A 14,685-nucleotide genomic window follows, 5' to 3' on the forward strand; every position below is an offset into this window, starting at 1 on the left:
TAGTCCTGGACAAATGGCTTACCTTAGGAGAACATGTTAAATATGTGACCCAAAGGGCAAAGGCCGTCAGGGCCTCACTATAACAAGTACTGAACAGTGCCAGCCCATATCCACTGGCGACCAAATTGCTCATTTTTCGGCTATACATCCTATCGATTCTAACATATGCTTACCCGGCATGGGGAGCTTTGTTGAACACCATGCTTCAAAAGAAATTAGAATGATATTTGGAGCACCGTGGTTCATCAGAAACATCACTCTTCGCTATGATGCGGGACTACACACCGTATGCAAAGTGGTAGTGTCGCAGGCACGCAGAATGTTTGGGAGAGCGGCCGTGTCCGAACACCGCCATTTCCGGGACATCTGCCGAGAGGACCGTACGCCACAAGGTATAAGAAAATGGCCTCATGCTGTATTAAACGAACCACTGTGAAGAAGGCGGTACGAGAGTCAAAAAAATGACAAACCAGACTTAGGAGCCTCTATATCGTGCAACCGATAAATGAAAACTGCACGAAAATTTCGGCCGTGACAGTGACTGTTTTCGCAATTAGATTTTGTTAAAACTATAAAAAGCTAGACAACACCCCATACCGTCCCACGAAGAAACCACAATTTCATTTAGTCAGCATATGCGACTCCCTCCGGAGTACAAGGCACGTTTCTCCCTCTAAATAACTAGAGCTCCGGTAGGCGCAATCCTGCTAGCCCATAGCTGCTGGAACTGAAGGTACTTCAGCGGATGGACTGAAGGAGAATCACGCCGGGATTACTAGGCTCAAAAGCTTATCTATCATGGCCAAATCCAGTAAATAAATTACCAAATCCGTCCACAAATAAAACTTTTAATTTATAACCGCCACTAAATAACTCATGAAATCCGGCCGATAATAGAAAGATATAGCAGCAAGGGACATTGTCCAGGCTCTGCGATCTGTAGGGAGAAATAATGAAACTCCCGCCATTCTTGCATTCCGTTCCGTAACGGAACGCATGTCGTCAAACAAAGGGGATGAATCTGTTTTGAAACATCTATAATGAAACGAGTGAAACCTTAAGTTATAAGGGTGTCAAAATTATGCTCCAGCTATTGTAGTGTTAAAAACATGCTTCCTATTAGTCCATGGGGAAGAACTATTTCCAACAGGTTGGTAATTACGATGATCGGAAGTAGACTTAACTGTCCATCATCCAGGATTACTTGATCGATATTCACACTAATTTATTTTCAATATTCCTGTAGTCTTAATAAAAAATTATAAATTATGTAACAAATACCTTGTGTGACTGCTCAGTACCAAAATTATCATCTTCATTTGCAGTTTCAGTACTCATCTTACCAGACACCAGATATTCTATATAACAGATCACCCAGTAGCTGCACAGAACTGTAAAGGAGAATAACTAATAAACAACAGATCACTAAACTTTAATGAACAATATGTTTTAATTTACAAAATGTAATTAGAGGAAATGATGTTACATCAGTGAAATTATGTATTAAAGTAACATATTTAGGAAATCAGGTGAATAACAAGATGAGGTAATTTTTAACAAATTCTGTTGAAATTAATAATAAAATCTAATTCTATAAGAAAGAAATTTTATAATTATAAACACTGCCACACTGTACAAAACACTTAAAAATAACAATCTATGAATAAACTAAAACGAAGGGAATTAACAATTAAAAAAAAATCATACACTACTAAATTGCATTTGTATGTGTGCGTACCACTTAGCTTACCACCACCAGAATGTACCAATCGCTAGCGGAAAATTACAATTCGTTACTACATGTCTCGTGGTGGTCAGATGTATACTTGTTATATTAATATACAGGGCTATCATAAAAGAATGGTGCGATTTCAGTAATTCATATGAAGATTGTAGAGAAATTTCTAGATGTTATATGATATCCCTGAAAGCCTCCAACCCATAAGTTTATCAGCAGTTGTAACCGCAACGTCAGTTCTTGGATTGTGGTTGCGGTGAGTTTAGCGAGTTACTATGTTCTCGGATAAAGACAAAGCAAAGTGTGTTTTATTGATGGCCGAATTAAATCCTTAATTTTAGTTCAACGTGTGTTTCGACGCGAATTTGGAAGAGATCCGCCACATAAAAATAACATAACACATCGATTCAAACGATTCGAAGAAACCAGATCGTTTAAAAAATAGAAATCAACCGGCAGACCAAGTGTACCGGATGAAACGGTTGAACTAATTAGACAATCGGCAATTAGAAGTCCTGGGAAGTCCATCCCCCGTCAAAGCGTCGAATTAGGTATTCCAAAATCAACAGTTCACAAAGTTTTACGTAAAAAAGTGAAATTACATGCTTATAAAATCCAGATACTGCAGGAAGTGAAACCCGATGATGGTGTAAAACGTTACAATTTCGTTGTTGAAATGTCGGACAGAATAAGTGAAAACTAATCATTTTTAGAAGATATAATTTTTACAGACAACGCTACATTCCACGTGAATGGATGCGTTAACAGACACAATTCACGAATATGGGGCTCTGAAAACCCACACGCAATTATTGAGAAACAATGTGATTTGCCTAAAGTTAACGTTTGGTGTGGCGTGATGAAAAATCATGTAATAGGGCCTTTCTTCTTTGCTGAAAAAACAATTAATGGAGTTGTGTATCTTGACATGTTAACCGATTATTGTTTTCCTCAGCTGGAGAACTCGAAACCATCCATCAACTTCATTTCCAACAACATGGTGCTCTCCCGCAGTTTAATGCATCGGTCACAGACGCTTTGAACGAAAAATTTGGAGATCGATGGATAGGCCGACAAGGACCAGTACTTCGGCCTCCAAGAAGTCCAGACCTGACACCTTGCGATTTTTTCTTGTGGGGTACATCAAAAGCGTTGTTTATATGCAAAAAATTCACGACCTAAACCGCTTAAAAAACAGGATTAATGAAGCAACGGCGACCGTTTAACTAATGTTTGGAGAGAAGTTGAGCATCGTTTGGACATTTGTCGAGCGACTAAGGGCGCACATATTGAAATTTATTAATTATGTAAAAAAATGTTTGAGACGACAAAATTGAAAAATAAAAAACATAAACCGTAAGTAATTCTGTTTTAATTTAAACCATGTTCAAAACCAAACAATTCTTTTATGATAACCTTGTATATCAATATACTATATATATATATATATATAGTATATTGATATATATATAGTATATATATAGTATATATATATACTATATATATAGTATATATATATACTATACTATATACTATATTATACTATATATATACTATATACTATATATATACTATATATATACTATATACTATATATTATACTATACTATATACTATACTATATATACTATATATATAGTATATATATAGTATATTGATATATATATATATATATATATATATATATATATATATTTGTTCTATAAAAAAGTTTTTCTTTCAAGTGACATAACCGTTTACTTCTAAGTGATATCTAAATGAATTTATATTATATTGAAAGAGTACGTTTCTGTGTTTCTAAAAATACATTATATGCAATATAAATAAATTAAAATACATTTAATAATTACAAAAATATTAATTGCTTGTATTGCAGCTAATTTTTTTCTGCATTTGGAAGGAAAATCTCAACATGAAACGTTATTTCTGGTAACTCGCATGTCTTTTTTTACATGAAACAAATTTGAATGTAGTTTCTTACAGAGAGAAAGAGAGACAGAAGAGAAAGAGACAGAGAGACAAAGAGAGAGAGAGAGAGAGAGAGAGAGAGAGAGAGAGAGAGAGAGAGTGAGTGAGAGAGAGTGAGAGAGAGAAAGAAAGAAAGAAAGAGTGAAAGGGAAATATTTAAACAAAAAATCAATGAAAAATATCAGTGTTGTCAACTTGTTTTCCATAGGTCTAAAATTATTGTACCTACTAGACACATCTGTTTTCTTTTTTTGTAACATTTTTTTCTAAGTTTTCGTTGCTTTTATTGTTAATAAAAGTCGACATGTTTAAAATTTTATTTGTTTTCTTTTGACATTATTTACTCAATCTTCTTATAATTAAATTTTCTACAATTTATGTTTAAAAAAATGTATGATTTATCGCCAATTTAACAACGTTATTGTACATCAAACGTAAAAAAATGTGTTTTTGACCCTATTTTTGGCGTTTTACATCTTAGAAACTAAGAAAGAAACAGTTCTGGGACCTATTTTTTTCGATTTCCCAATTAAAAAACCATAAGAAACAATCGAATTTGCCCCTTTATTGATCTTCCCAGAATTTCAGAAAACCTTAATTTATTCGGAGGAACTTAAACTCGGGCAAAATCTTTCACCCTGTACAACTCGCTAACGAAGCATTTTCGGACCTATATTTATATGAACTTTTCTCTTATTTTTAGCCTCTAGAATGTGTTGTCAAAGTATTGCTCTATCCTCCTATATACACACATACACATATATACACATCCTATATATACATATACAGAACGATTTATTTTAACTAAAAAAAAGGAAAGGAGGACTCTCATTCTTATTTGAATTTATTTATTTCAGCTACAACGTCAAAATTATACTGGTATCATTACATTACTTCATAACAAACAAGGTAAATCAATCTGTAACTTCACATTATCTTGTCATACTTTTCTTTTGGCTGACTCATCTAAAAGTTGCTTTATCTAAGCATGATGATCATATTCACTACATAACCAGTTCCTGTTAACAGACTGATGATTGTTGCTTGTAGGGCAAAATATAACCCGCATTTCAGCGGCTTAATATGCAGTTACTTAACAATACATTGAGCTTAATGAAAAAGACATCAGAAAAAAAAATTTCCCTCACGCTTTTTCTCTAATAAAACACGGGATGCTCGTTAATCGTGATAATGAAATAGATTTACAAATAATCCTTCCTTACCTGACGTTTATCATAGCTAGTTGATGCAAGGCAACCAAGCAAAAGCCTAAACAGAGTAGGTAATAATATTTCTCAAAGTGTACGAGGCGTATTTGTGACTACAACTTTCCATACATGTAGAGCAGCTTGACGTACCATCAATGAAACATCTGATCTGCCCATATACAACCCGGCTAATACTCTGTTACATCTGTCAGCTCCCAATGCGGTTATTATGGCCTGTAAAATAACATTTAGTTTTTAAATAATTGTAAAAAAAAAACAACAGATTCGATAATAAGAAAAACAGAATTCTAAAAACAACCTTAATTTTTATAAAACTCCTAAATAACAATGCATGCAAAAACGTTTATTCTTAATACAGTAATAAGAGCTATACAAATAAAGCTTAGTTCTTTTTTTTTTGTCTTCAGTCATTTGACTGGTTTGATGCAGCTCTCCAAGATTCCCTATCTAGTGCTAGTAGTTTCATTTCAGTATACCCTCTACATCCTACATCCCTAACAATTTGTTTTACATATTCCAATTGTGGCCTGCATACACAATTTTTTCCTTCTACCTGTCCTTCCAATATTAAAGCAATTATTCCAGGATGCCTTAATATGTGGCCTCCCTTGTTTAAACTATATTTTTCCAAATGCTTCTTTCTTCATGTATTTGCCGCAACACCTCTTCATTTGTCAATTTATCCACCCATCTGATTTTTAACAATCTCCTATAGCACCGAATTTCAGAAAACCTGCTAATCTTTTCTTCTCAGATACTCTGATCGTCCAAGTTTCACATATAAAGCGACTCTCCAAACATATACTTTCAAAAATCTTTTCCTGATGTTTAAACTAATTTTTTATGTAAACAAATTATATTTCTGACTGAAGGCTCGTTTCGCTTGTGCTATTCAGCATTTTATATCGCTCCTACTTCATCCATCTTTAGTAATTCTACTTCCCAAATACAAAATTCTTCTACCTCCGTAATGTTTTCTCTTCCTATTTTCACATTCAGTGGTCTATCTTTGTTATTTCTAACACATTTCATTACTTTCATTTTGTTCTTGTTTATTTTCACGCCATAGTTCTTGCGTAGGACTTCATCTATGCCGTTCATTGTTTCTTCTAAATCCTTTTTACTCTCTGCTAGAATTACTACATCATCAGCAAATCGTAGCATCTTTATCTTTTTACCTTGTACTGTTACTCCGAATCTAAATTGTTCTTTAACATCATTAACTGCTAGTTCCATGTAAAGATTAAAAAGTAACGGAGATAGGGAACATCCTTGTCGGACTCCCTTTCTTATTACGGCTTCTTTCTTATGTTCTTCAATTGTTACCGTTGCTGTTTGGTTCCTGTACATGTTAGCAATTGTTCTTCTATCTCTGTATTTGAACCCTAACTTTTTTTAAATGCTGAACATTTTATTCCAGTCTACGTTATCGAATGCCTTTTCTAGGTCTATAAACACTAAGTATATTGGTTTGTTTTTCTTTAATCTTCCTTCTACTATTAATCTGAGGCCTAAAATTGTTTCACTTGTCCCTATACTTTTCCTGAAACCAAATTGGGGTTCTCCTAACACTTCTTCCACTCTCCTCTCAATTCTTCTGTATAGAATGTAGTTAAGAATTTTGATGCATGACTAGTTAAACTAATTGTTCTGTATTCTTCACATTTATGTGCCCCTGCTTTCTTTGGTCATAACTATAACACTTTTTTGAAGTCTGACGGAACTTCCCCTTTTTCATAAATATTACACACCAGTTTGTATAATCTATCAATCGCTTCCTCACCTGCACTGCACAGTAATTCTACAGGTATTCCGTCTATTCCAGGAGCCTTTCTGCCGTTTAAATCTTTTAATGCTCTCTTAAATTCAGATCTCAGTATTGTTTCTCCCATTTCATCCTCCTCAACTTCCTCTTTTTCCTCTATAACACCATTTTCTAATTCATTTCCTCCGTATAACTCTTCAATATATTCCACCCATCTATCGAATTTACCTTTCGTATTATATATTGGTGTACCATCTTTGTTTAACACATTATTAGATTTTATGTACCCAAAAATTTTCCTTATCTTTCCTGTATGCTCTGTCTATTTTACCGATGTTCATTTCTCTTTCTACTTCTGAACACTTTTTATTAATCCACTCTTCTTCTTTGTGTTACTTAATTTTTCAAAATCCTAGAAAAATTAGTTTATATCAAATATTAGCTTCTTAGAGGATTACGCTCCCCCATAAAAACACACACACACTTGAAAAAAAGAATATGAAATAATTAAAACGTGAAAAGAACTGACATGAATATAATAATTCCTTGCAATGTCTGAAGCTATTTATTTGATCACTGACGATGTATAAAAATCGAGTATTATCACAGCTCATTACGCTGCACAGCCATTGTTATTTATTATTAATGTTGATTATATTCCAAACCTAGTAAATTTCATTAGATAACAGTACCACAAATCTTAAAATTTTCATGATTTTGCAACAATATTAGAAGTAATTTTTTTCATTCATATAAATATAGTCATCCAACCTTTCATGGATGTTGGCAGCCAAACTCTACATGAATGCCTTAATAGCAGTAGAATACACGAGGTGGTTTCACAAAATTTCTAATCGCAATAGATTGTAACTTAAACTATCATTAACGAGATGAAAATCTTGTTATTTTAAATCGGCTTCCAGAGTTTTCATTATTCAAATAATTTCAAAACTGAGCGTAAATCTTTGACATTAATCTGCATGACATCGAATTACAAGAGCAAGCAGTAAGATAAAGAACGATAATGGAAATTTTTATGTAAAGAATGATTAAGTCTGCACGACTTAAAAATAGATATTTTGTGCAGTAGCTATATGTACTAAGGTACATATGCCTCTCTCTTTTCCTGTTTAGCCTCCGGTAACTACAGTTTAGATAATACTTCAGAGGATGACATGTTTGGGTGTAAATGTAGTGTAGTCTTGTACATTCTCAGTTCGACCGTTCCTGAGATGTGTGGTTAATTGAAACCCAACCACCAAAGAACACCGGTATACACGATCTAGTATTCAAATCCATGTAAAAATAACTGGCTTTACTAGGACTTGAACGCTGTAACTCTCGACTTTCCAAATCAGCTGATTTGGGAAGACGCGTTAACCACTAGACCAACCCGATGGGTCATAACATTATATACTACGCTGTAAGATTAAAATTTTTATACGAAAGAAAAAGAAACATTTATAAAAACCGTTTCACTAACCTGTACGTGATTTATCAGAATTATTCATGAACATTTCTTTAGTCGCTTTAATCGGTGCTACCTCTCTGCTGATAAGCGAATAAGCTTTACGTTCTGTCCGATTATATATTGTCATAACAAATCCACCGCCGAGTCCCATACTTTGAAGATTGATGATTCCATTGCAAAACAACGAAGCCACTGTGGCATCGATTGCTGATCCACCCTTGTCCAAGATGTCTCTAAAAAAAAAACAAATTATATAATATAATCTACACAGAAAATTATAAGAGGAACCATATGACAAACCCAAAAAAAACTTGATTCATTCCCAAAAAACTCCCGAGACTATTATAAAATTTTGGTCAGGTTCTTCCAAGATATGAACCACCCACCCTTATGCTGACAGCAAAAAAAGGAAATATGGCCCACACCAATAAAGAAAATGATGAAATTTTTTTGGCAGAAACCTTCAATAGACTCCTCAACTGTGACGTCCCTTCAGAGCTTTTTGAGATTGACACTGAAACTCCAGTTAAAACTTCACTGGCAAATATCAACCTGCCAACAATTCAAGAAGTGCTCGCTGTCTTAAATGAAATAAAAAATTACAAAGCAAGCGGAGAAGACCAGCTTTTCGTAGAACTCTGGAAACACTCATCGTTTTATTCAGTCAAAGCTTCCCTACATCTATGCCTCGTGAAAATATGGAACGAAGAAAAACTTTGAGAACACTGGACCACAGCCCTCAATTCATCCATTACATAAAAAAAGGGGATAAAACTAATCCGGAAAACTACAGAGACATATCTCTCCTGGATTGCACATACAAAATCCTGTCGAGAATCATATACAACCGATTCAAAGATCAACTTGAACTAGAAACTTAGGGAGTACCAAGGAGGATTTAGGTCCGGATGGAGAAGTTGCCCGGAGCAAATAATATCCCTAAAATTTATGATGGACTTATAAAAAAGACAAAAAAGAAAACTAATAATCACCTTCGTCGACTTTAAAAGGGCCTATGATTGTATACACCGACCGTCCATGCTGAATATTCTGAGAAACCGGGGCCTTCACCCTAACTCGTAAACGTGATAAAATTAACTTTAACCGATACCCAGTCCAGTGAAATTCAGAGGTGAACCCTCTCAACCCTTCTCCATAAAAACTGTATTGAGGCAAGGAGACGGCCTCTCACCACTCCTTTTTGTAACTGCGCCCTCGAATTTGTCACGAGAAAATGGTATAAAATGGACTTATAGGCCACATATTAAGGCATCCTGGAATAGTCGCTTTAATATTGGAAGGACAGGTAGAAGGAAAAAATTGTGTAGGCAGGCCACGTTTGGAATATGTAAAACAAATTGTTAGGGATGTAGGATGTAGAGGGTATACTGAAATGAAACGACTAGCACTAGATATGGAATCTTGGAGAGCTGCATCAAACCAGTCAAATGACTGAAGACAAAAAAAAAAAGTCAAAGAAGAAACATCAAAGCAAAACTCATTTTTTTTTACCAGTTAAGAGTAGTATATTTCATAATAAATGCGCTTAAAAAAGCCTGATAATTGATACTGCTTTTGAAATTCATCATAACAACATACCTAACCTTTCCATTGCAAATTATCATACAATTTTCTATAAAAGCGCAGATCTGCAAAAAGTTAACAAACAGACCAACGTGTTTGCCATTAAATAGAATATGATCAAAAAAAATTTGCTAAAAGTTACAAATATATACAATAATTGAATCGAGAACCCCGTTCTTTTGATTAGAATGGATCCTTTCAGATTAAATAGAGGCCATCTTAACACAGTACACTGTGACTGTTAGGTTAGGTTATGGTTCATTTGCTAATTATGTTAAAAAAATATTTTTCTTAATATATTGGAAAAATTAATTTTGTAGGTAAAAATGTTTTTTTTTTTAAATTCATTATTTCAATTACACGAGTCGAAGAACAAGATTCATTTTTATAAATAACTTCCATAGATCTATCATAACAGCTTTTTTTTTTGGAGTTAATATGTAAAAAATTAGCAATTGTATCACTCCATTAATAAACCAAAAAAATGATTAAATTTATTGCATACAGTACAATAAATTTATGCTGATCAAACTTAAAAAGAAATTCAGACATTATTAAAAAAAAGTATCATAAATTTTCAATTTAACTATCATGAATTAAGATTTTTACCATTTTGAAGACAGATTACAACAATTATTTATTAATTTAAACATAAAATAATCGAAAAACTATTTAAATATTCTTTCCAAAATCCTAGGGTATTTTTCGGCCCCCCAAAAAATAAATGGAAGTAATATAAATAGAGGGCAACCAAAATAATATCTAATCTTGCTTTGAAATTTTAAGTCTGTATTTTTATAATTATTTACATTTCTAAATTAAAACAAAGACAAAAGTATAACACCAATTTATGGCGTTGAATAATTATCAAGTCCACTAATGAACTAATTGTTATGACTGAATAAAAAAAAAAAAATCCACAGTAATTAGAGTACTAAAAACCACCGAAGTTTGTATTCATAAAAAATATTTTAAAAAGAAATTAAAAAAAAAAAATTAGTTAAGCTGTTGCAATAATCTTATAATTAACACAACTAAATATGGTATTTGTAGAACTTAAATGAGGAATGAAATTTTTACAGAACTTTGTTAAATAGAGCAAAAGATTTTTTATAAGTTACAGTACGTAGATATGTAAAGCTTAAAACCAAATTATTTATGAACTTCAAATAAAAATGTAGAATTTTATGTAAATTAAATTTAGTTTTACTACTTTATATTTTGCAGAAAAAAGTTAAAATGTAGTAAATTGTACATATATTGAAGATAGGTTAGGTTAACCCATACATTTCAAATTAAGCCTAAAATTGGAATTAATTCTACATTTAATATAAAGTAAAACAGAAATTTTGGTTATTCATAAATAAAAGTTCCTACAATTCAACTCTATAAGATTACAAAACTTATGTAACGAATGAATTTGAATTTAATTTGTAATCAAGAAATTCTAAAATGATGTAGGTCAACTAGGCATATCTTACAGCATTAAAAAATGTTTAAAAAAACCATTGACATTTGACAAATACAAAAATTATTCAAATTAATTTAAACGAATAAATATGACTACTCATTTATCAATTAGATAGAATAAATTTTTACAGAACTTTGTTAAACAGAAGCAAAACGTTTTTTATAAGTTACAGTACATAGAAATGTAAATCTTCAATACAGATTTAAGTTAATATAGTCAGTGTTTAAACTAAATTAAGGTAAGAGTACCAGCAATTGACAATTTCTCACGAAAACAAAGTAAATAAGGTTTCAGTAGGTCACAAAGCTTGTTGCAAATTAAATTGGCAGACACGTTCTGCTACCTACTGTCTAAGTTGTAAACTTCCTGATCACAATGCATTGTGAGTAACAGTGGTGATTTTTTGTTGTTGTATGGTTTCAGGGTGTGCTATATTATGTTAGTTTTCTTGTCTGTTTTGCTAAGAACCGAAGACTAATTAATCGAAGTGAAAAATTACAACCCGTTAAAGTTTTATTGCCTAAGTTAACATTTAATTCATACTCATCTCTATCATCTAATTATCATATTACATCATAAGTTTCTAAAATATAACCTCTCTTTATAAATATGAGAATTTATTTTCTACAAAGAAATTTTTCATCAACGTTATTTAATTTTTTAAATTTCCCCTTTTCTTTGATTTTGTGTGTATCTATCATATACGCTTCTAATTGGGAAATTTGTTTTAATATTTATACCTTTGTTTCATTTGTTGATGAATAATACTTTGCAGCTAGGCTGTGTATCTATTAAAATAGACTACAAAATGGGAATTTTAATTTATAGTTAATAAACATTTTTCAAATAATTATGAATAATATTTTGCAGCAATTTTTTTTTTTTTGTATTTATTAAATACACTAAAAAATTATATTTTAATTTCTTATATATAAATATTTTTCATTGAATGATGAATAATTGATTGTAGCTAGCTTGTGTTTATTTATGATTTACATAACAAAATTGCAATTTTCATTTATCATTTATAAAATTTTTTTGGTTATTGCAACTTGGTTCTGTGTATCTATGAAATACACTACCAAGAGAATTTTTTTAATTTATAATTTATATTAATAATAATGTGTTAAACAAAGATAGTACACCAATATATAATAAGAAAGGTAAAGTCGATAGATGGGTGGAATATATCGGAGAGTTATACGGAGGAAATGAATTTGAAAATGGTGTTATAGAGGAAGAAGAGGATGAAATGGGAGAAACAATACTGAGATCTAATTTAAGAGACCATTAAAAGATTTGAATGGCAGAAAGGCTCCTGGAATAGACGGAATACCTGTAGAATTACTGCGCAGTACAGCTGAGGAAGCGATTGATAGATTATACAAACTGGTATGTAATATTTATGAAAAAGGGGAAGTTCCGTCTGACTTCAAAAAAAGTGTTATAATCATGATACCAAAGAAAGCAGGGGCAGATAAATATGAAGAATACAATTAGTTTAACTAGTCCTGCATCAAAAATCTTAACTAGAATTCTATACAGAAGAATTGAGAGGAGTGTGGAAGTGTTAGGAGAAGACCAATTTGGTTTCAGGAAAAGTATAGGGACAAGGGAAGCAATTTTAGGCCTCTGATTAATAGTAGAAGGAAGATTAAAGAAAAACAAACCGACATACTTGGCGTTTATAGACCTAGAAAAGGCATTCGATAACGTAGACTGGAATAAAATGCTCAGCATTTTAAAAAAATTAGGGTTCAAATACAGAGATAGAAGAACAATTGCTAACATGTACAGGAACCAAACGGCAACAGTAACAATTAAAGAACATAAGAAAGAAGCCGTAATAAGAAAGGGAGTCCGACAAGGATGTTCCCTATCTCCGTTACTTTTTAATCTTTACATGGAACTAGCAGTTAATGATGTTAAAGAACAATTTAGATTCGGAGTAACAGTACAAGGTGAAAAGATAAAGATGCTACGATTTGCTGACGATATAGTAATTCTAGCTCAGAGTAAAACGGATTTAGAAGAAACAATGAACGGCATAGATGAAGTCCTTCGCAAGAACGATCGCATGAAAATAAACAACAACAAAATAAAAGTAATGAAATGTAGTAGAAATAACAAAGATGGTCCACTGAATGTGAAAATAGGAGGAAAAAAGATTATGGAGGTAGAAGAATTTTGTTATTTGGCAAGTAGAATTACTAAAGATGGACGAAGCAGGAGCGATATAAAATGAAGAATAGCACAAACGAAACGAGCCTTCAGTAAGAAATATAATTTGTTTACATCAAAAATTAATTGAAATGTCAGCAAAAGATTTTTGAAAGTATATATTTGGAGTGTTGCTTTATATGGAAGTGAAACTTGGACGATCGGAGTATCTGAGAAGAAAAGATTAGAAGCTTTTGAAATGCGGTGATATAGGAGAATGTTAAAAATCAGACGGGTGGATAAAGTGACAAATGAAGAGGTATTGCGGCAAATAGATGAATAAAGAAGCATTTGGAATAATATAATTAAAAGAAGAGACAGACTTATAAGGCCACATACTAAGGCATCCTGGTATAGTCGCTTTAGTATTGGAAGGACAGGTAGAAGGAAAAAATTGTGTAGGCAGGCAACGTTTGGAATATGTGAAACAAATTGTTAGGGATGTAGGATGTAGTGGGTATACTGAAATGAAACGACTAGCACTAGATAGGGAATCTTGGAGAGCTGCATCAAACCAGTCAAATGACTGAAGACAAAAAAAAAGTCAAAGAAGAAACATCAAAGCAATACTCATTTTTTTTTACTAGTTAAGAGTAGTATATTTCATAATAAATGCGCTTAAAAAAGCCTGATAATTGATACTGCTTTTGAAATTCATCATAACAACATACCTAACCTTTCCATTGCAAATTATCATACAATTTTTAATAAAAGCGCAGATCTGCAAGAAGTTAACAAACAGACCAGCCTGTTTGCCATTAAATAGGATATGATCAAAAAAAATTTGCTAAAAGTTACAAATATATAAAATAATTGAATCGAGAACCCCGTTCTCTTTTGATTAGAATGGATCCTTTCAGATTAAATAGAGGCCATCTTAACACAGTACACTGTGACTGTTAGGTTAGGTTATGGTTCATTTGCTAATTATGTTAAAAAAATATTTTTCTTAATATATTGGAAAAATTAATTTTGTAGGTAAAAATGTTTTTTTTAAATTCATTATTTCAATTACACGAGTCGAAGAACAAGATTCATTTTTATAAATAACTTCCATAGATCTATCATAACAGCTTTTTTTTGGAGTTAATATGTAAAAAATTAGCAATTGTATCACTCCATTAATAAACCAAAAAAATGATTAAATTTATTGCATACAGTGCAATAAATTTATGCTGATCAAACTTAAAAAGAAATTCAGACATTATTAAAAAAAAGTATCATAAATTTTCAATTTAA

At 32.0% G+C, this 14,685-nt stretch overlaps 2 protein-coding genes across 2 annotated transcripts in view; both read right to left on the reverse strand.

Moving 5' to 3' along the window:
- LOC142317355 (uncharacterized) overlaps positions 1-5,142 on the reverse strand; it is a 54,867-nt gene extending 49,725 nt beyond the window's left edge. Inside the window, exon 1 of the mRNA XM_075353840.1 lies at positions 4,930-5,142. The gene's annotated coding sequence lies outside the window, so the exon portion shown is untranslated. The remainder of the gene's footprint in view (positions 1-4,929) is intronic.
- The window catches only part of LOC142317994 (uncharacterized), a 483,222-nt gene that overhangs the window by 247,170 nt on the left and 221,367 nt on the right, over positions 1-14,685 (reverse strand). The window lies entirely within an intron of this gene.

The sequence above is a fragment of the Lycorma delicatula genome, chromosome 1 (genome assembly GCF_047948215.1).
Source record: "Lycorma delicatula isolate Av1 chromosome 1, ASM4794821v1, whole genome shotgun sequence".
NCBI lineage: Eukaryota > Metazoa > Arthropoda > Insecta > Hemiptera > Fulgoridae > Lycorma > Lycorma delicatula.